Source organism: Crotalus tigris, unplaced genomic scaffold (assembly GCF_016545835.1).
Source record: "Crotalus tigris isolate CLP2741 ecotype Arizona unplaced genomic scaffold, ASM1654583v1 scf7180000024167.7108832, whole genome shotgun sequence".
Taxonomy (NCBI): Eukaryota; Metazoa; Chordata; class Lepidosauria; order Squamata; family Viperidae; genus Crotalus; species Crotalus tigris.
In genome coordinates this window covers 5,388,166-5,408,869 of record NW_024100417.1, presented here as the reverse complement: position 1 = coordinate 5,408,869, position 20,704 = coordinate 5,388,166, and positions in this window count along the sequence as shown.

Sequence of the window (20,704 nt, the reverse complement as noted above, 5' to 3'; positions counted from 1 at the left end):
CTAATTTAGGTAGATAACAACAGAAACAAACCTAGATAGTTTGGGACTTCACTCTACACAATCTGTACAGTTCAAAACAACTGCCAGATGTGGATGATCCCACAAATTTGGCTGGTTCTAGAAACTAAGTTAACATTATAACTCTGCTACAGTGTTTGTGTATAATTGCATCAAACCTGGTTTCACCCACTGATAGAACACTTATCTCCTCCTGCCTCTTCCTGGCATATCCTCACACATAGACAGACATCTTCTGCAATTGTTCCCTTTGAAAGAGAAAAATGAAAGAGGGGAGATGGTGGAGGTGATGAAAATGGAAGCCTCTATTTTGAGAAATACTTCATGCCCCAATGTTGAACGAAGCTATGTTTTCTTTCTTTTCTCGTAAATGAACAATGTGTATTCCCAGCTTTCAGCATTTTAGGTATGTGTTGCTCCACTTTAATTTTTAACTTTAGCTATTTCAAATTATATTCTAAGTGAAAAGTGTAACGTTAAAGGTATAACTTTTCCAAAAATCTTGGGCAATGTTTAATTTATGTCATCTTCACAATAAATGAATAATTCTAAACAATTTTAACTGAGGCTGTGAAATAAACCCCTCTGAGTGTTGTCCTGTCAGCTCAAGTATGCTGAATTTTTGTTTTCCTTTCCCCCTCCTTTGGATGCTCATACCATCTTGTACTCTATTCATAGATTTACAATACAGGTAGTCCTTGACTTATGGCCATGATTGGAATCAGAATCTTGGTGGTTGAGCAATATGTCATGTGACCACTTTGCTCATCAATCAAGATTCTGGCACTCCAGGTTGTGGTCTTTAAGAGATCTTACTGGTTATTAAGCAGCTAAGAAGTGCAGTGTGTCTCATGGGGGTGGGGCCAGGTGTAGGCTGAGTGTGAGTTGGAGTGTGCTGCAGTGCCATATGAAGCCACAGCTGCCCATGGAAATCTCATCACCCAAAGCACTCCACTTATCTTAGCATTTTTTTCCCAACTGCTCACAGGCATGGCTAACCTATGCAAGGCATCGCCTTCTTGCCAAGGCTGCCACAGCATTCTTCAAGTTGGCTCTATTCTTGTGATCCTTCAGAAGTCTCCTTCTCCAAATTTCTCTGTTCTAGGGCTGAAAATCCTTCAAACCAAAATTCAAGCAGGATTTTCAGTCACAGAGTGGAGACATTTGGAGAAGGAGACTTTTGAAGAATTGCAAGAATGAAGCCAGCTTGGAAATCCAAACAATATTTTTTATCTCCCAAAGCAGAGATGAAAGTCTTGCTGCTCTAAGGCTAAAAATTTTGCTTGGATTTTGGCGTGGATCTTTTTCAGCTAGCCTCCAGAAACTAGATGAAGGCTCTTCTTAGCAGACACAGTGGCTTATGATTTTTCCTACCATCTTCCCCAATGACTTTCTGGTGAAGCCAACTGGGAAGATTGCAAATGGCAATCCAATGATTGTGGAGTGTTTAGCAACTGGTCATAAATGCAAACAGGTTGCCAGGTGCCCAGATTACAATCATGTGACCATAGGGACACTACAACAGCTGTAACCTCAAGCATGGATCATAAATCCTTACACTTAGCACTGTCATAATTTCAAATGGTCACAAATGGGCATACGTTGACGAGTATCTGTACACATTAATTCATTGTAGGTTTGATTTTATTCTCATATCAAACTTATTTAAATATATAGTTAACATTATAATCCTAATTAAAATATAAGGAATCTGTGATATTATTATTTTTAACCAGAATATCTGACTATGAAAATAGCACATAATTAAGGTATAAAATAAGGATATTATATTTCCCAATCCTTTTCATTCTAGGCCTATCTACCCTCAGGCATGACCATTTGAGGATTAAGTGCTACTGCTCCTCCAGTATAGCAGGCCCCCTTATTCCCATCTTTGGGCAAATCATCTGATTTTCATTTATACTGGTGGTCTGAACTCTCCAATCATAAAAATTCAACTTTCTTTTTTGAGATGTTTGATCTCTGAAGAGCTTATGGGATGCAGCTTTCCCAATGGCAGGAACTCCCACTAGTTCCTGCTTCCTAGATCTTCCTCATCTTCACCACTGATAAACTGGACCCTCATGCTAGAAAATAGCTAGACTTCAGAAGGACTTGGCAACCATAAGCATTTGCTATTTGTGGTAGAAAAAAAGCAAAAATATGTAAGGATGGGTAGATAGTGTGTGTTGGTGGCAGGTAGCTAGTTCCTTGCAGTCTCTCATTGGTCCTGGAAGAGAACTTGGTCAGTTCAAAACATCTGCATGATAAGAGCCATATGCTGTTGGAAGACTACTCTGGAGGGAGTGTTGTGGGCAATAAAAGCAGAAGTGGTCTAGGTGTATCCCTTTTCTACTCTTTTGGTAAAATCTATTGTGTTTTAAAATCTATTGTGACAGATGAAATAGAGATGACTGAATATAGCACAAAAAACAGAATAACATATTTTAAATTTCTTTTCAACATACATTATACAACAAAATATTAAAAATGCAAAACAGAATAATAAGGAAAAAAAGAAATCATAGATGAACAAATGTTGTACAAGTACATTGTCTTAAGGAAGCAGCAAATTAAACAACCAGTTTCAATACTTCTGTTCCAAAATACATGTATATAGATATTGTAATCTATGAAGAAAAGTGGAGCCTAATATTGAGTAGAACAATTATTAGCTATAGAATTTTTTTGGGTATTTTGTTCATTTTTAGTCAATGCAATTTCCCACACATTTAAATATCATTGATTCAAACAAAAAAGTCCTTTCATTTTCCAGTATTTTGCTATAATACATTTGAGGGCCAATATTAAGCATTAGGGAATGTAGACAATAGAAGGCCATGTCAGAATTAATTAAGAAAAAATTTGCTGAGTAATTTTTCCAATTTCTTTAAAAAGAAAGTGGAACAGCATGTGTAACCAAGAGAACATTGCCACTAGAGATAGTAATATGTACTAATTTGATTACAAGCTCTCCAACACAGCCTAGAAAGATAACGGGTATCTGCACAAATGCAAAGTAAATAATTATTTCAGAAGTACTTAAACTTTTGCTTCACAAATGTTGGTTGACTTTTTTTTCTACAACTAAAACCCAGTAGAAACTTTATTCTGAAATTCTAATTGCTAAATTAAGAACATAGAAGTTAGGAGTTGAAAATTAGTTTATATAACAGGATCCTCAATTTGGTAAATTTTGTATAATTTCATTAAAATGGTTATTGTTTGGTTCTTTAAAATCCCTTCTGATAGTCTCTTCCAGGACATGTATCTCTCTGTGCTTGTTCACGGGCAAGCAAAATTTTGAGGTTTCCTACTGTTAACTAATTTCTCCTCCTGTCCTTCCAACTTACAGTATGAGAGCAGATGCCATATTCTCCTTGGTTTAGAGATTTTGATGTTGGAAAAAAAGGTAGCATGTTCTTCACAATGGCAATCTCCAAAGCAATTGGAGCACAAAGACCCTGTTCTGTGGAGAATATAGACCTTAATTATAGTTCTAGTTATAAAACTGAAGAGAAGATACCAATATCTTTTGGACTCATTCACAGAGATACATAAAAATATGTTTAGTTACACAACAAAAATCAAGTGGACTTTGCAATGGTTTCCTCAGCTTATCCTTGGATCAGGCACTTTTTACTACACTGAAACAAAACATTTTCCTATTGTTGGAAAATACATTGTGTTGGAAATGACCTCAGTATAACTTGTCCTTCTTCCACCATGAAGTTTTGGCAGCAAATGTGTTCCTTGTAGAATCACTTTCAGAAAATAAACAGACACCACCCAGGGAGACTGGGAGAGTATACGAGATTTATTTCTGGCCAAAGGTTGGAGTAGCACAGGAAGGTTGCCCTTCAGTTCACCTTTTGGCTCATTTAATTGTGTTCCTGATCAGCTTGTAATGTTCCTAATTGGTGCATTTAAAGCCTCTGTACTGGATGGCAGGGCTTGGAGTTTAATGAGGTTCGGAAATGGTTAAGGGGAACTTATCCATTGTTGTATCAAATGACTTGCAGATTTTTTTTTTTTAATTTCAGATCTGTCAAGGCATCTTATACAAAACAAAACCCATAAGAAAGCAACCTAGGACTAATAAAATAATAGTAGTAATTAAGTATTTATTAATATTTAAATTTGTACGCCCCTTATGGTTATACAACACTCAAGGCAACATAATACTTAAGTATAAATTATGAAGCATAAAATTAAAAGCAGCACAAAATCCAAAATTAAAATCAAAGCAATGGTAGATGGGACAGATTTTTGACATTTTCTTGAGTAGAGAATAGGGATCAAATGAATCTCCTTGAGCAGTGCATTTCATTGCCTGAAAACCATAAAGGCAAAGGTCACGTCAGTATGCCACATCTAGATGGGCCTCTAGAAGCACAAGAATATTCAAAATAGCTATTCCTGCAGATCTAAATAACTAGGAAATCTCATAATGGCAACAGTGGGAATCTATGAGACAGTTCAGTTCTAAGTCATTTAGGATTTTAAAAATTAATACCAGCTCCATTATTCCCTGTAAGGAATTGGAAACCAATCGCATAGCTTTCCATATAGGCATCACATGATCCACATACTTTCTAACGATGAGCAGTTTAACCACTGCATTTCACACTAACTGCAACTTTCAGACACTTTTCTTTTTTTTTAAAAAAAAAGTTTTTTATTTATAATACAATTAAAAAAAGAAAACATTGGACATGACGTAACCTTCCAGTTCGAACATTTCTATCAAATTATTTCTCTTCTTACATTCAATTCTTTATCTCTATAAATACATACAATTTTTTTCATACAATTTTGTCTATTTGTTAACCTAAGATTATGTATATTTCCATCTTGTCACTAATCTATAACCCCAACAGTCCTCCTCGATTCCCACCAATGGTAGAATTTATCCCAGATTTCAAAATATTCTGATCCGCTTTTATCTTTCAGTTCCATCGTAAGCCTGACCATTTCAGCACAAGATAGTATTTTGCAATACACAAGACAAGATGTAACCACAGTATATATAATTGTTGGTAAGACTCAGGAAGGGTTGCAGTTAGCACATCAGCCATAGTTGTACAAACATGATCCTCACCACAGCCTTCCCCTACAAGGTCCAGTGGCAATAGGAATGAAGGAACATCCTGAAACTTTGAACCTGGAAGAGTCCAGCTTCATCCAAAACAGGCTTTATTTCAACACCAAAATCCTCTCTTTCTTTTTTCCAAGATCACCTCCATCTTGTTCAGATGCATATTCAGTTTGTTCTCTGTCATTGAACCCATTTTTTTTAGCTTAAGCAATATGATGCTCATATGATGAGAAAATATTAGATGGCAAGAACAATTCTAATTAGTAGAAGGAAGGAGGAATAATATCAACAGTAGAACATTTGGCAATATGGGAAACCATAAGATCACACATCACCGTCAGAGATGGGTGGATATATTTTGGCTTTTTTTTTTGGTTCGATATTTATTATTTCAACATATTGCCTTCCTATTGAAACCAAACCAGTGGATATACAGTAGTCCTTAAAAGTTTGTAAACCCTCAAAATTAACCTTATTTTTTTAAAATCATATTGTTCTGAAATACCAGAACAACAATGTAAAATAAAATTATTTGCCTAACCACCATGCAGATGGCATCATTGTCTATGAACTTAGAGTTCTTAGAAAGGTGAAATACAAACAACAACAATAATAATATTAAATGAAAGAGAAAATTTGTTGCTCAGGGTTGAAATGAGGGGTCCACTGAGTTTGGTTGTTTTCTTGCAAACTTTCATTACCCAAACTAGGTAAACTCTAGATTATCACTAGCACTGATGATGTTACCTAGTTTGGGTAATGAAATGTCTGCAAAAAAAGAACCAAACTCAGAGAGCACCAAGGGCCCTCAATAATATAAAAAAATATCTCTGTACATATGATATACAGGTAGTCCTCGACTTATGACAATTGAGCCCAAAATTTTTGTTCCTAAGTTAGACATTTGTTAAGTAAATTTTGCCCCATTTTATGACCTTTCTTGCCTCAGTTGTTAAGTGAATCACTGCAGTTGATAAGTTAGTAGTCCGATTGTTAAGTGAATCTGCTTCCTCATTAAGTTTGCTTGTTAGAAGGTTGCAAAAGATGATCACATGATCTTGGGGCACAGCAATGATCATAAGTATGAACCAGTTGCCAAGCATCTGAATCCTGATCACATGATCATGGGTGTTATGTCCTGGGCCTGCTGAATGACTCAGCAGGCTCAGGAATGCTGCAGAGAGTCCCGGGCAGACCACGTGGTTGCTCAGGACCAGACTGGCTGTCTCCAGCCTTGCGCACATGCGCAAGCCTGGAAACCAGCCTCTGCTATGATGGTTGATGTTGTCCTTGCAAGGACACTATAAAAGGCCTGCGCACCATTTTGGTTCTGTTCTGTTGCTGACTTACAATAAAGAAGACTTGTTTTTTGTTACTTGCTTCATCTCAATGCCTTTGACTCACGAACAGAACATTGGCAACGAAGGTGGGATCGCTGCAAGCAAAAACAACAGAAGAAGAAGATAGGACTCACCACCAGAAGTCCTGAAGCGGAGAAGTTCGGCGTCCAGAGAAGCGACTTGCCTCCAATACGAAAATGCTGGAGGTGAGCTTGGCAAAGGGGACCCCTTCTCAGAAGCTTGCAGCAAAGGCGTTGACGAAGTTTCCAGGCTGTTATGATGTCAAAGATAGGCCGGTTGTTGGATTTTGATACTTCTCACCTGGAACGCTGGAACTCTTACGTGGCCCGAGTGGAGAACTACTTTTAGGTAAACCAGATAAAAGAGGACGGCCTCAAAGTGGCTACCCTGCTGTGTGTTTGTGGACAAGAGACATTTGATATAGTGGAGAATCTGGTTGCCCCAGCACTTTTGGAGTCATTGTCCTATGCTGATTTGAAGAAGATGCTGCAAGAACACTTTGAACCTAAACTTTCAGTGATTGCTTGGTGACACGCATTCGAGCAGAGGGACCAGAGGCCGGGTGAGTCTGCTGCGGACTTTATTGCTGCCTTAAGACAAGCCGCTAGACCATGTAAGTTCAAGGACCTGGAAGAGAGGCTTTGGGATCATTTAGTTTGTGGCTTGAGAAGTCATGAGCTGCAGCCAAAGATCTTCACCAAAGAAGTTGTCTCATTCCAAGATGCTTTGAGAGAGATTGCAGCTGAAGAAGCAGCAGGCGGCGCTGTGAAGGCTTTGCAGCTCGCCAGAAATCTTCCAACCACAGTTTCCGTCCATCAAGAGGTCGCTCGAGAAGATTCAGAACAGGATCCTGAAGAGGAGGTGGATAGGCTGCACCAGACAGAGGAGAAGAAGTTTCAAGAGCGCAGAGACAAGGCCCTAGCATCCCCTCAGTGTTTCAGGTGTGGAGGACGCCACAAGCGGTCTGACTGCAGATTCCACTCCACCATTTGCCGGGCATGTGGCAGGCAAAGCCACATTGCCTCTGTTGTATTTGGGTCACCAGAAGGTCCGGTCTCAGGAAGAATTGCTTCAGAAAGGTACCAGGGTCCCCAGCCAACACAGGGTGGGTTTCTGCGTGTCGCACAGGAGCATTTTCAGGACAGGAATTCATAGGCCACTTAAGAAAAAGCTTCACATTGACGTGAAGTTGCAAGGGGTTCCCTTGTCGATGGAGTTGGACACAGGGTTTGCTCTATTGATCGTTTCTTTTGACACCTTTAAAAGGATTTGCAGCAGAAGTCAAACTCAGGCCATCGAACTTAATTCTCACTGACTTCCAGAATTCCAGTGTCAGCATGAAGGGGGAGGCCATGCTCAAGGTGCAGCATAGGACTTTTGAAGGCCTGCTAGATGTGGTGGTAGTTGGAGGTGATCGTACGAGTCTCATTGGACTCGATTGGTTCGAGGCCCTTGGAATTCAAGTGACTGGACTGCACAGTCTGCAAACGTCAGGCCTTGCAGAAGTCTGCAAGGAGTTTGCTGATGTGTTCAGTTCAGAGCTTGGATCATACAAGAGGCCTCCCATTGCCTTACGTTTAGACCCAGCTATTACACCCATCCAGATCAAACCTAGAAGGGTGCCTTTTGCCCTCAAAAGCAAAATTGATGCAGAGCTGGACAAGCTGCTCCAGCAGGGCATCTTAGAACCTGTGGACTCTAGTCCATGGGAAACTCCCATAGTAACGCCACTGAAGGCCAATGGAGAAGTCCAAATCTGTGCGGACTATAAATGCATACTTAACAAAGCGCTGCAACAGCATGCATATCCAGTGCCTGTGGTCAGACACATTCTGGCCTCCCTCAAGGGGGGGCGTCTTTTTGCAAAACTTGATTTGGCACTGGCCTACCAACAGTTATCTGTTGATGAGGCAACAGCTGAAGCTCAAACAATTGTGATGCACCAGGGAGCCTTTAAAGTGAAAAGGCTGCAGTTTGGGGTTAATGTGGCCCCTGGCATCTTCCAAAGTGTGATGGAGCGAACACTCCGCGCTATTCCTGGGGTCTGTCCCTACTTCGATGATGTCCTCATTGCTGGGGAATAATCTCTAAATCTAGCTGAAAGGCTGAGGGCTGTCTTGCTTCATTTCTGCCAAGCGGGGAAGCAAGCTGAAGCTGAAGCAAGATAAATGTAAAATTTGAGTCACTTCCACCGAATTTCTGGGGTTTCGTATTGATGCTGAAGGCATCCATTCTACTGAATCCAAGCTCCAAGCAATTCAGCAGGCCCCAAGCCCCCAGTCGAAGGGTGAACTTCAAGCCTTCCTGGGGTTGTTAAATTTCTATCATTCTTTCCTTCCCCACAAGGCTGCAGTGGCTGAGCCATTACACCGGCTCTTGGACAAACAGGCTCCATGGCAGTGGACAAAGGTCCATGAAAGGAGCTTTACAGAGGTCAAGGCCTTGCTCTCTTCAAATGTGGTTTTAGCACATTTCAATGAGCAATTGCCTGTGTGCATCGCATGTGATGCCTCTCCTTATGGGATTGGGGCTGTGCTTAGTCACCTGAAGGCTGATGGGACACAAGTCCCTGTGGCCTACTATTCAAGGACTCTGTCATCTGCAGAGTGTAATTATGCACAGATTGACAGAGAAGCCTTGGCCATAGTGGCTGGCATAAAGAAATTTAATGATTTCTTATATGGCCGCCATTTTACAGTCTACACAGACCATAAGCCTCTGCTGGGTTTGTTTACAACAAACAAACAAACCCCCACATAATATCTCCTAGAATGCTGAGATGGTCAATTTTCCTGTCAGCATATTATTACACCCTGGTTTACAAACCAGGCAAAGAAATGGGCCATGCAGGTAGCCTCAGCAGATTACCTCTAAAACAGATAGAGGCAGATCCTGCTCCTGCTCTTCACATTCTCTCCATTCAGGAATTGCCTGAATCTCCCCTCAATGCTAGGGACATGGCTACAGAAACTGCCACTGATCACACGCTCACACACATGCTGACATGGATGTTGTCAGGATGGCCTGACACGTGTCCAGGTGCAGAATTCCAAAGCTTCTGGCAAAGAAGCATGAGCTTTCTACTTTCAAGGGTTGCCTCTTATGGGGTAGCAGGGTAGTCATCCCAGCCTCATTGAGGACTAGAATCTTGCTCTCTCTGCATGAGGGACATCCGGGTATAGTTTGGATGAAGGCGCTTGTGCATAGCTATCTCTGGTGGCCTGGGCTCAATAAAGAGATTGAGACCCAGGTTCATGGGTGCCAAATGTCCCAACAGTCAAGGCCTGAAATGCCTCAGGCCCCTGTTCTTAGATGGGAGGAAACACAAGCCCCTTGGTCGAGGGTTCATATCAACTATGCTGGGCCCTTTCAGGGGCAATTCTTCCTTCTACTCATGGACAGTCATTCCAAGTGGCTAAAGGTTGTGCCTGTTCACTACTACTGTTAGGATCATCCAGGTGCTCAGAGGGATTTTCACCTCCCATGGACGTCCCAATGCCCTGGTCTCAGACAACGGCCCCCAATTCACTTCTTTTGAGTTTCAGGCTTTCCTACAGGCCAACGTGACCCGGCACGCTACTTCAGCACTGTTTCATCCCGCTTCCAACGGCCAGGCTGAGAGGATGGTGTGTACTACCAAAGATGCTCTCAAGAGAATCACTTATGACAGCATGGTTGATGCTGTCCTTGCAAGGATAGTATAAAAGGCCTGTGGCATCACAGGTTAGCTGACTTTCTTCTTTGCCAATGCACCACACCTTGCACAACCACTGGAAAGAGCCCAGCAGAACTCCGCTGGGGTCGCCATCTCATCATGAAACTGGACAGGTTGCATCCAGATTGGGTGGCTTCACAGGTGTCACAGCAACGGGCACCTAGGAGACTACAAGTGGGCAATCCAGTCTGGGCAAGGAACTATGGACCTGGACATCTCTGGGTCACAGCAGTAATATGCAAGGTCTCTGGGCCGCTGTCATACGAAGTGGTCTTGGATGATGGTCATGTGATCCGACGTCACATTGACCATCTGCGCTGGAGGCTTCCCAGCAATACTTTCGCTCCTGGCTCTGCTCTCGGGGGGGGGAGGAGGACCACAATTACAATCGTGGACCACAGTCTCTCTGCCCAAGCGGACCTTCACAGGCTTCAGCTATTGCTTCAGAAGGGGGGTTTTCCATGGAGGCGGCTCCTGACTCTGGCACCTTTGGCACAGACACTGGGTCAATGGGACATTGTTGTCAGTCAGTTACTCAGGCCACTCCAGCTCCTGGTTTTGGGCTCGAGGGACAGTGCTCCCGAGAGGGGTCCATTGTGGACTTGGGGAATTCCACCCCACCACTGGACTTGGGGAATTCCACCCCGCCAAGGAACTCTGGTTTGGGTTCAGAGGATCCAGCCAGTCAGCTGGGTGGGTCACCTGGGTCTCTGGGGCATCAAAGTCCTGGTCTGTCTAGCCTGGCAGGTCACAGAGGGTCAAGGGTCCACCCAAACATCTACAGGACTATGTGAGGTTCCTGTCAAGCAAGTGGGTGGCTTAATAGTTCTTCAGAACTCAGCTGACACTCTACAGAAGAGTGTTATATTTCACTGTAGTAACATTGTATTCTTGTACATGTAAAATGTCTGAATGGGTCTGCCTGTGTGCAGGCATAGTGTGTTTAGTAATAACAACATGCCAATTGAACACATGTATATGTTTGCTGCTATAAACAGTAAGGGTTACTTATTGTTTTATCCCGGGGGGAGGGGTGTTATGTCCTGGGCCTGCTGAATCACTCAGCAGGCTCAGGAATGCTGCAGAGAGTCCCGGGCAGACCACATGGTTGCCCGGGACCAGACTGGCTATCTCCAGTCTTGCGTGCATGCGCAAGGCAGGAAACCAGCTTCTGCAATGATTGGTGATGCTGTCCTTGCAAGGATACTATAAAAGGCCTGTGCACCATTTTGGTTCTGTTCTGTTGCTGACTTACAATAAAGACTTGTTTTTTGTTACTCACTTCGTCTCAATGCCTTTGACTCGCAAACAGAACAATGGGGATGCTGCAAAGATCGTAACTGTGAAAAAAGGTCATACCTCATTTTTTTCCAGTGCTGTTGTAACTTTGAACAGTCATAAATGAACAGTTGTAAGCCGAGGATTACCTGTACAGCATTTCATCCAGCTATTAACTGTGGCAGGCATTTGTCCAACATCATGTGATTCACTCTTGCAACTTTCCTGAAAGCTGCTTTGAGTATGAAGTTTCAACTTCTCCTCCTCCTCCTCCTCTGCTTAACTGAATGCTCAGATTACAAACAATGGAATGTACTTAATGGCCAATTTGGGGCATCCTGCTACTCATAGCCCCTGACTTTCTGCTCAAGAATCAGCATCACTGCCAGGTAAGTGTCATTTTGCCTATCCACCTCTGCGCAATGTCCCTTGACACTATTCTATGGAAGGAAAGAGAGGAAGATTGTAATCAAGGCAGAAATCAGTATTTAAGGGGGGGGGGGGAATGTGAATTCTAATTAGCAGATTAAAAAAAAAACCACCACATGGACTTAACTATGCTGTTAGCTTGCTAAACAGACCTGGCAAAATGGAGTAGTAGCTGGCCTGTTTCAAATTAGCTTCAATGTTTTCAACTAATCATGTCTTTGCTTGATCCCTTCTGTACCCATTCTCTGTCATTTTGAGTAAGAGTCATGTCATTTCAGCAGGCTATGCTGCCAAATCTTGCTAAAAATGTGGTATCCCATGCTGGGACATGACTACTAAATGGGCCCCTAGCCAAAAGCTGATTGCTTGATCTGAGAGAAGAGTTTCTTGCCCCGAGGCAGCCCCTCCTCCCCCCCCTCCAAGTAATCACCAAGGCACCAAGGAATACAGCAATGTGCAATTCAGGCACAATGGAAAAAATGTGGGGAAGACAAAATAATTTGGATTCTTTCCTTCCTCAGTTCCTGATTTTCACAATTTGTCCTCTGGTTGGTTCCCCTTCAGCATTTGCTCACCTTCCATCTAACTGTTTGTGAGCTTCCTGGGATTTAATGCAGCAATCTGTGGCTAATTTTAAATTAGTATTTGCTTTTCTAGCATTCAATTGTCTTTTTTATGGTATTTGCTGCTTTTAGGTATTTGAAACTCTAATTTGAATTAACTGGGTTAGTTTAAAATTGTTTAAATGTAAAGGAAATTACTAATACTGTTTTTTAGCATTTTATATTGTCAGCTACCCTAGGAAGACCACTATTTTGAAAGACAGTTCAAAAATACATTCAGTAAAGAAAAGTAAGAATCTGGAGGTTTCTAAATATTATTAAAATTTTACCAGATCTCTGATAAAAGTACACAGCACAATATTACTAGCTGGAAAAAGCAATCAATCAAATAAATAATCAGTTCTTACAGAAAAATACAAATATATATTGGGTCAATGGAACAGGGAAAATGTCCCATTCATTCAAATTCAAAATTGACTGTTTTTTAATTTAAAAAAAGAGAATGACTCTGATATTTTCAGTTTCACCATCCACTTGGATAAAGACTAAAGTAGTTCTTACTAAATTGTTTTTTTTTTTTTTTTGCAGACCACTGCATTGTCATCTAAGGTTTTTGAAGGCACAAGTTAGCCAGACATTGGGCAGTGCGGTATTTATGCACAGATACCTTCTCAAATGCTCTTCATGGATCTTCCAATTAATTTTTTTTCCAAATGATTCTCTTTTATAAAATAGTTGAATCTCATTAGATCACCAAAATAAGGCAAGATTTGGTGGCCTTGTTAAATGTCGGGAATACACAGCCACATCAGGAACCACATGTAAAATCCTCATGGACTCCACCCCACTGGTCTGGAACTATTAATGTACATAAAAGATGAATATTGCCAAGCAGCTTCTGAGAAGGAAACTGAAATACGGGAAGTATAAATGTTTTGTTTTTAGTGTTCATTTGACGTATAGGATCAGATGGACATTCTGTTTTAATGTAGAACATAGCTCCTTAATAAGCTGACAAAAGAGCCTAGTTGCCATAAGACAAAAAAGTTGGTAAACCTGTTTCCTGACTGTACTATTTTAGGGGTTTGGGCAGAGACTGACAAGATGAAAGGCTCATCTCTATAAACAACTTCCTGTATGTAAAATACTAACATATGAAAAAGAAGGTCAGGCTGGGCCACACCTATCTTTCTATGTACAACCATTCACTCTGGTGAGCCTTACCTGTCATTGGTAGTGGAGTAGTCAAGAAAACATCTGCTACTTGTGTGAAATAAGCCTTCAGTTAATCCTCATTCCACTCAGTGAAGATTTTATATTTAATGTATAGGGATATACTGTACAGTATGTTGTCTACAGGAAGAAAAAGCTCCCTGAAATTCTTTTCAGAAGAAACATTCTGTACCAGGAAAAACTGTACTTTGTCAATTCTATAGGCCTAGGTTTGCCCTGGATGATCAATCTGCTTGCCATAGAGAAGGCAAGGAATTATTGCTCTCTCAGAAGCCCCAGACACTGATCATGGGAACATTAAATTCCACCACTCTTTTGACCAGTTGCAAGCCATTTGATGCCCAACAAAAAGTCATGGGTGCTATCTCTATGAAGAAACTGAGCAAAGGTTGAAAAATATTTTCTGACACCCTATTGTTCTTAAATACAAAACTCCAATTTGTTTTAAACTGAATATATTTGTTCTTCTGCAATCTTCTCATATTAATCTATTTTTCCTGAATTTCTCCCATCTGGAAAAATATGCAACCCAAAGCTGAATGATGGAGGAATAAAGATGGGATAGATTAAGGCTTTTCAACCAGAGGTACGGGTACCACCTATGGTACATTGGCACCTGGCAGGTGGTATCCGACCATCCTAGAAAAGTGGTAGCGGGGAAGGGGAATGAGCTGAACCGGTGGCAGCACCGCACAAGCCTGAGCGAGAGATGGCTGGAGCTGTAGGGCTGTCAGGGCTCAGTGGAAGCAGCAGGATTAGCGCCAGGCTCCAGCTGGAACTCGGCGCTGATTCTGGAGCTTCTGTTGAGCTGGAATGTTGCAGCATCTCCAGGGTCTTGTGATTTACATACAGATGCTTGGCAACTGATTCATATTTATGATGGTCACAGTGTCCCAGGGTCATGTGAAGTGACCAAAACCTGCTGCAACCACCCAGCAGAGGGGGGGAATAAAAACCAAACACCCCCCACCCCACCCCTGCTGCCAATCCTCAACAGAAATGCTCACAACAATGAAAACCTCGGACAGGAGGAAAAGCATCGCCAGCTGGGCAGGCAGATGTCTTGTTTGGCTGTGTCTTGGGGGGCACTTTTTTCAGTGCCATTGTAACTTTGAACAGTCACTAAGCGAACTGTTGTAAGTTGAGGACTACCTGTACTTCATCACTCCCCCCCCCTTTTTTTGGTCATCAAGTTTTTGACACCTTGCTAGTCGACTGGTGGTACTCAGATATTGCCATATCCTACAAGTGGTACAATGGGTGAAAAAGGTTGAAAAGCCCTGGGATAGATGACAGTTAAAAAGGAGAACTGGCCAAATTTCATTTGTGAAGAAGTAAAACGTGGATCTATGATTTGTAGACACGTGAAGCTTTGTAAAAGGATCATCTCAGCAGAACTATTCTACATTTCTATGGCTTGATCAGAATGGTGGCTTACAAGGCCATATGCACCAGAACTTAATTGAAGGCACCATCCATAACCTAACAGGAGCATGATTCTTACAAGGTCAAAATTGGGACAGGAGCTTGAAGGAGCAGGGAGTATGACTAAAAGTATTAATAAACCAGGAAAATTGCCAAAAGACATACTCTGAATTTTTGAAGGAAATGTATGACAAAGTAGAGTTTACTAATTAAAAATCTACCACTCCTTGTTTTAAAAGAAACTTGCTTTCAGTATTTGGCTTTTCACGTCCTGCTATAATAACACACCAGAAAAAAACAACAATTCAACAAATAAGAGAACCAGGCCCTTCACTTTCAACGCATACTAGTTAACATTTGTTCTCTCTAATTAGTCTGGCTACTACCAATGAATCAACTTGAATTTTAGTTGACTCATCTATCCATTAACAATTCTTTCATCACTATTGTATTCTTTCTTCAGCTTTTGGGAAGGAAATAAGAGAAAGACTTAGGAAAATCCATTTCCCTGATGGCTCAAGAATCTGGGATTCATTAGAAATCCATTCATCAATAGCTACTTTAAGAACTGGAAATGTCTGCTTCTTGATTCTGTCATCTGCTCTAAGTGAAACCCTAACATGCTTTAACCTGTATCCATTCTTTATTTCATTATCAGTATCAATTCCTCCCCACCTACATATTAGATCTCTCTCCCATATCTCATATGTGCCTGCTTGAAGAACAATAAACTAATGTACTGAATGTTGATAGAAATTAGAGCTGTAGTAATGGATGGCTGCTAACATAAGGATTTTAGTATGTAATTGTTCATATAGAGCAAGAATATATGAACAATTGTTCATATAGTCATATATTTCTGTTGAATTACAAGTAATGCAATCTTTTAAAACATCTCATTGAATGTTGGTTTTAGAAAATTAAATGAATGACTAAGCAAATTAATCAATCTAATCAAATAAAAGCATTAAAATAATAATAGTAGAAAAAAAAAGACAGGTAATATAATATATTGCAACTGGCAATGGATTAACAATGGGCAGTTAAAGTTTGCCTAATTTTACATACAGCATAGCAGAATTTGACCACATTCAGAGAAACTACTTCATACCGATCTGATAACAGTAGTTGCCCATAAAAAAATTCAGTATTTCCTGGATATTTTATTAGATAAGGTATTATAAATTGAATCTGTGAAGTTAATTAATTAAATAAATACTGGTCAGGAATCACAGTTAATCAGATAAAACCGCCACAGTCCCCTGAGAGCTACAGAGACATAAGGTAAAGGAAAATACTTTTCAAATGAGAACAGGTGCAGAATTCAAACAATTAGGATTGCATTTTTTTTACTATCTTCCACCAAGCCATTTTAGAGAGAACAATTCCTTGCTATATATCTTTCACAAACACTCTTTAATGATGAAGAAGATTGAAGTTCATGAAAAGCTTATATCACTATAAATGCCTTGATTTTTAAGGTGCCACAAGTGCTTTGTTGCTTCTTGTTATTCTTCACATAGCATCTCATCCCAAGAACCTCTTGGAACCATCTGTGCCATTGAAATATTACAGGTAGCCATTACTACCTGCTGCTGCTATTGTTCAGCAAAATAAAGCCATCCCTGCAGGATCTTTTGTGGTACAATCTGGACCCTCCCCTATGCGATTCATCTATAGCTCAAAGTGGGCTGCTCTGCCAGAATAGCTACCCTAGCTAGCTATGTTTGAGGAAAGTGTAACCACAGGTCTACAGTATGGCCCAGTAGGAGGCAGGCCTGTGATTGTCTTGCACCTGAGCACAAGACAGGTAACCTATTGCAAGAAGCCTGTAATTTGGCCTCTGAAGAAATTGGATCCCTGGCATTTCCTCCAATCCACCTGTGCAATTCCTTTTTAGGGCTTTGAAGTAAGAGACTGGCCAGAGGGGCTTCATTAGCAAAGGGTTATGGTTTGATTTGCAGAGACCCCATGTTGGGACCTGGCCCTACCCAACTGTCAGACCAGGAGAGTTAAACAGAAGTAGCTTAGAGCCTTAACAAGGAATATGGGTTAGCTGTATGTGTAGCTAGCAATAGATGCTTCTGATGCAGAAATCTTGTACAAGAGAGAAATTGCTAAATAAACTGCTAAAGATTCAATACTTCTTTGTATCTACGTTAGTATCTTGTGTACTTCTTAAGCAATTCAGAAGAATCATTTTTACTCTTTTTTATTAAAAAAATCACCATAAAGGCTATTTCTTGAGTAGTATATGCTTTTTGGAATATAGTCAATTACATTAAATATTGTGCAATGAATATTAGACCAAGAAAGGAACATGTTGTACAGAGCTTCAGATGTGACAGAAAAAGGTGTTTTGGAGAGTATAGAGAGTACATATGGCTCCAGTCAGGGATTCCTTGAAAGAGCTGCATGTTTTTGTGGAATGCTCTCAACAAAAAAGATGGAAGTGAAACAATTAATACGTTTAAAATTGTTTGCTTTTCACCACAAACTCAATAATGGGTCTTTCTCTCCGTATTAACTTTAGCAAAAAAAAAAAAAAAAAAAGGCTTGGACCCTTTTTTTGTCTTTTAGAATCCTTTGCTTAGACCCAGGTGTTAAATATTGATATGAAAACAAGGAATCTGCAGGTAGATCCTCTCTGCTGAGACCCGGCTGATGAAATTAGAAACTGAAAGACACTATTCTGAAAGCCAGCACATAAAATAAGCATTTCAACAGGATTTCTGTCTCTTGTTGTTGTGGGGAAAACTGGAGGAGGAAGAAGTATGAGGTATGCTTACACCTTGAGCTATTTATAAAAATAATAAAGGTGTGATAAAAAAATTCTAATTAGTAAATACACATAAAAACTATAACAACAAATCAATATTGCTTCATGAACGTGGGTGTCTGCTTTTGTCCAAATGGGCTTCTTCTTGAGATAATTGAGACATCTCAAGAGGGGGTTTGATTGAGCTGAGTATTACCTCCCTTTAAACTTTTTATAACTTTGCTGAAGTTTGCTTTTGTTTATTCTCTGTACTACTCATCCCTTGTATCCTTAGGTACAGTAACATTATGGCTACAAGTCTCTGTTTGAGTAATTATTTTTGTGACTCCAATCATATGCAAAAAGTATGTAAAAATAGCACATGTAGGATATGAATGTATGATCACATCTATTATACAATATATTCCACACCTTAATCAATGAATTGATAACTCTTTTGACCAAAAGAAATCTGATTTAATACCACTCTTAGATTTTCCTACCACAACTATCTCCCGAAGCTGCTGTTTTGCCTCCAGATTTTGGCATTTATTTCACGAATGACTTTTGGGATCAATCAAATTGTTCACTGGATGCTTTTCAGTGAAAACGCAGGATGGAAAATGGGAGGATTACATGTGCTCCATTTTCCTCTGTGATAACGTGCTGTGGCTGGTATTTTCTCTTAAAAGAAAAAAAGCATTATCTAAGCATTACAAACACAGCACCGTTTTACTCTTACGTTTTTAAGCACTTCAACTTCAATGTCTATTTTGTAGCTTTCAAAATATTGTGGCTATGTTATTGCTCTGTAAAGGGAACTAAATGAATATACACATAGGTTGTTTTCCTTCTTGTGGTGGAGCAACTTTTACTCTGAAGATTGTATACTACAACAAGCAACTCATAATTATAAGTACTTGCTTGATATAGAATGATTATAAAGAGTCATAGACTGCAGAACAGAATGGTATTTACCATTTGCCTGAGTGAAGGTATATGTTTGGATTAGTAGGGTAATACCTGTCAGAGGAATATGTAGTATCAAAATTCAAAAAGTACACCTGCCATATGACAAGCTCATTTTCTTTCACTACATTTGAAAGACCCTCCTCTTATTAATTTCTACAGAAAAACAGGATTATCTGCATTTCAGCAGTGTGATTCTTACCCCTGTAGCTTCTATTACCTCAGAGAGAAAGATGCAGCCATTCATGTCTTGTTAGCTTTCTCCAAACATGTTAATTGCTGCCTCTGATTGTACATGTGTTGTGTATTACAAGCAAGCTTCTGTGGAACGATTCATTGTGGTCAGAGGAAAAAGAAAATTTTAAAAAGAAAAACTACAGAGGAAAAATGGGTTAGTTAATATAGTAACTCTGTTCTTTTTGCTTTCCTTGCTAAAACAACAATCATATTACTGTTATTCTTTAAAAAGTCTACAGAATGTTGGTCATGATTTATTGTTTGCAGAGGCAGTTAAAAAAAACATCCCTTCCATTGGAGTTTTTTTAATTCCTAGAAACTGTACATTTATGTTTTAATTTTTATGTTTATATTTTGATATTTTATTGTACACCACCCAGAATCCCTCCTTGAAGGAGATGGGTGGTTCAAAAATGAGAATAAATAAATACATAAATAAGTAAATAAGTATTAGTTCCATTTAATTTTATTACTACATTTTTTTCTGTCTAGTTCACGGAGACAATTTTATATTATTTTTCCATTATTTTGTTTAACTATGGCCTGAAGCATGTGTCTTTATTTTATTCTGATAATTAAATAAAACAGAAACTAGTTGTAACACTACCATAAACGAGAAACACTGTTACAACATTGTATTCCACTGAAAAACATTTAAACAGTGTGTCAAACAGCTGTACTTCTTCAACTTATACATTGAGGCAACAGATTCAAGTCCGTCCTCTTGTGCTCATGCAAACATGTACCCACATGCACCTCCATGTGTCAGATGGAGTAGATACTGACACCATATGTAGTATGCATCTTATTCAGGCCAACCCAAGGTCTTTTGATCAGATTCTAACCTAACTAACCGGTTAGAGCAGGAAAATTTGCCAAAAGCTGATGAGGTTCAACGGTGCAGCATCAATGAGGTGTGGCCCTAAATCTATAAGAATATAATGTAATAAAAATAATCAAAAGATATAACAACATATCTTTTTAACATAGGATTTGAAAACACAGTAACTGATTTAATAGACTTATTAGGGCAATACAGTCAATGATGAATAGGCTTTTGTGAGCCAAAAAACTCCCATACATGAAGAGGAAGCATGGGAGATGCTCTTTTGGGCATAAACTAAAATGATTGGCAGCCACAAACAGTATGGATTGGCCCTCTACAGAAGAGCCACAGCTATGGTCACATGGCAGCCTGGGAAACTTGGAGCCAGAACAATTGCCAACCATAGCAAACTTTCAGGTCCAAAAGATTTGGCCCATTAATAATAAAATGCACTAAACTAAGATTAATTTAATTGAAGTTTTATCACATCAATGTTTAGCTATCTACAGAGTTTTAACACTGCATATGCTTAAGAGCACAAAGCTGTATATCTTATACCATTCTTATTCTCCTGAGTAGACTGAAAAATCTCATTGTGTTGTAAGACGCATTTATGAAATGGTGATTTGTATGTGTTACTGAATATATGCAATAAATTATTCTTACTTTTTTCCAGATGAATTACATATTTGTAATTAAAATTCTGGTTTGTAGCTTTTTTGTGCATAATTCTTGTTGAACAGATCAGATCTTCTAGACGTGGCGCTTAGTAAAATGTCATACTAATCAGTAGA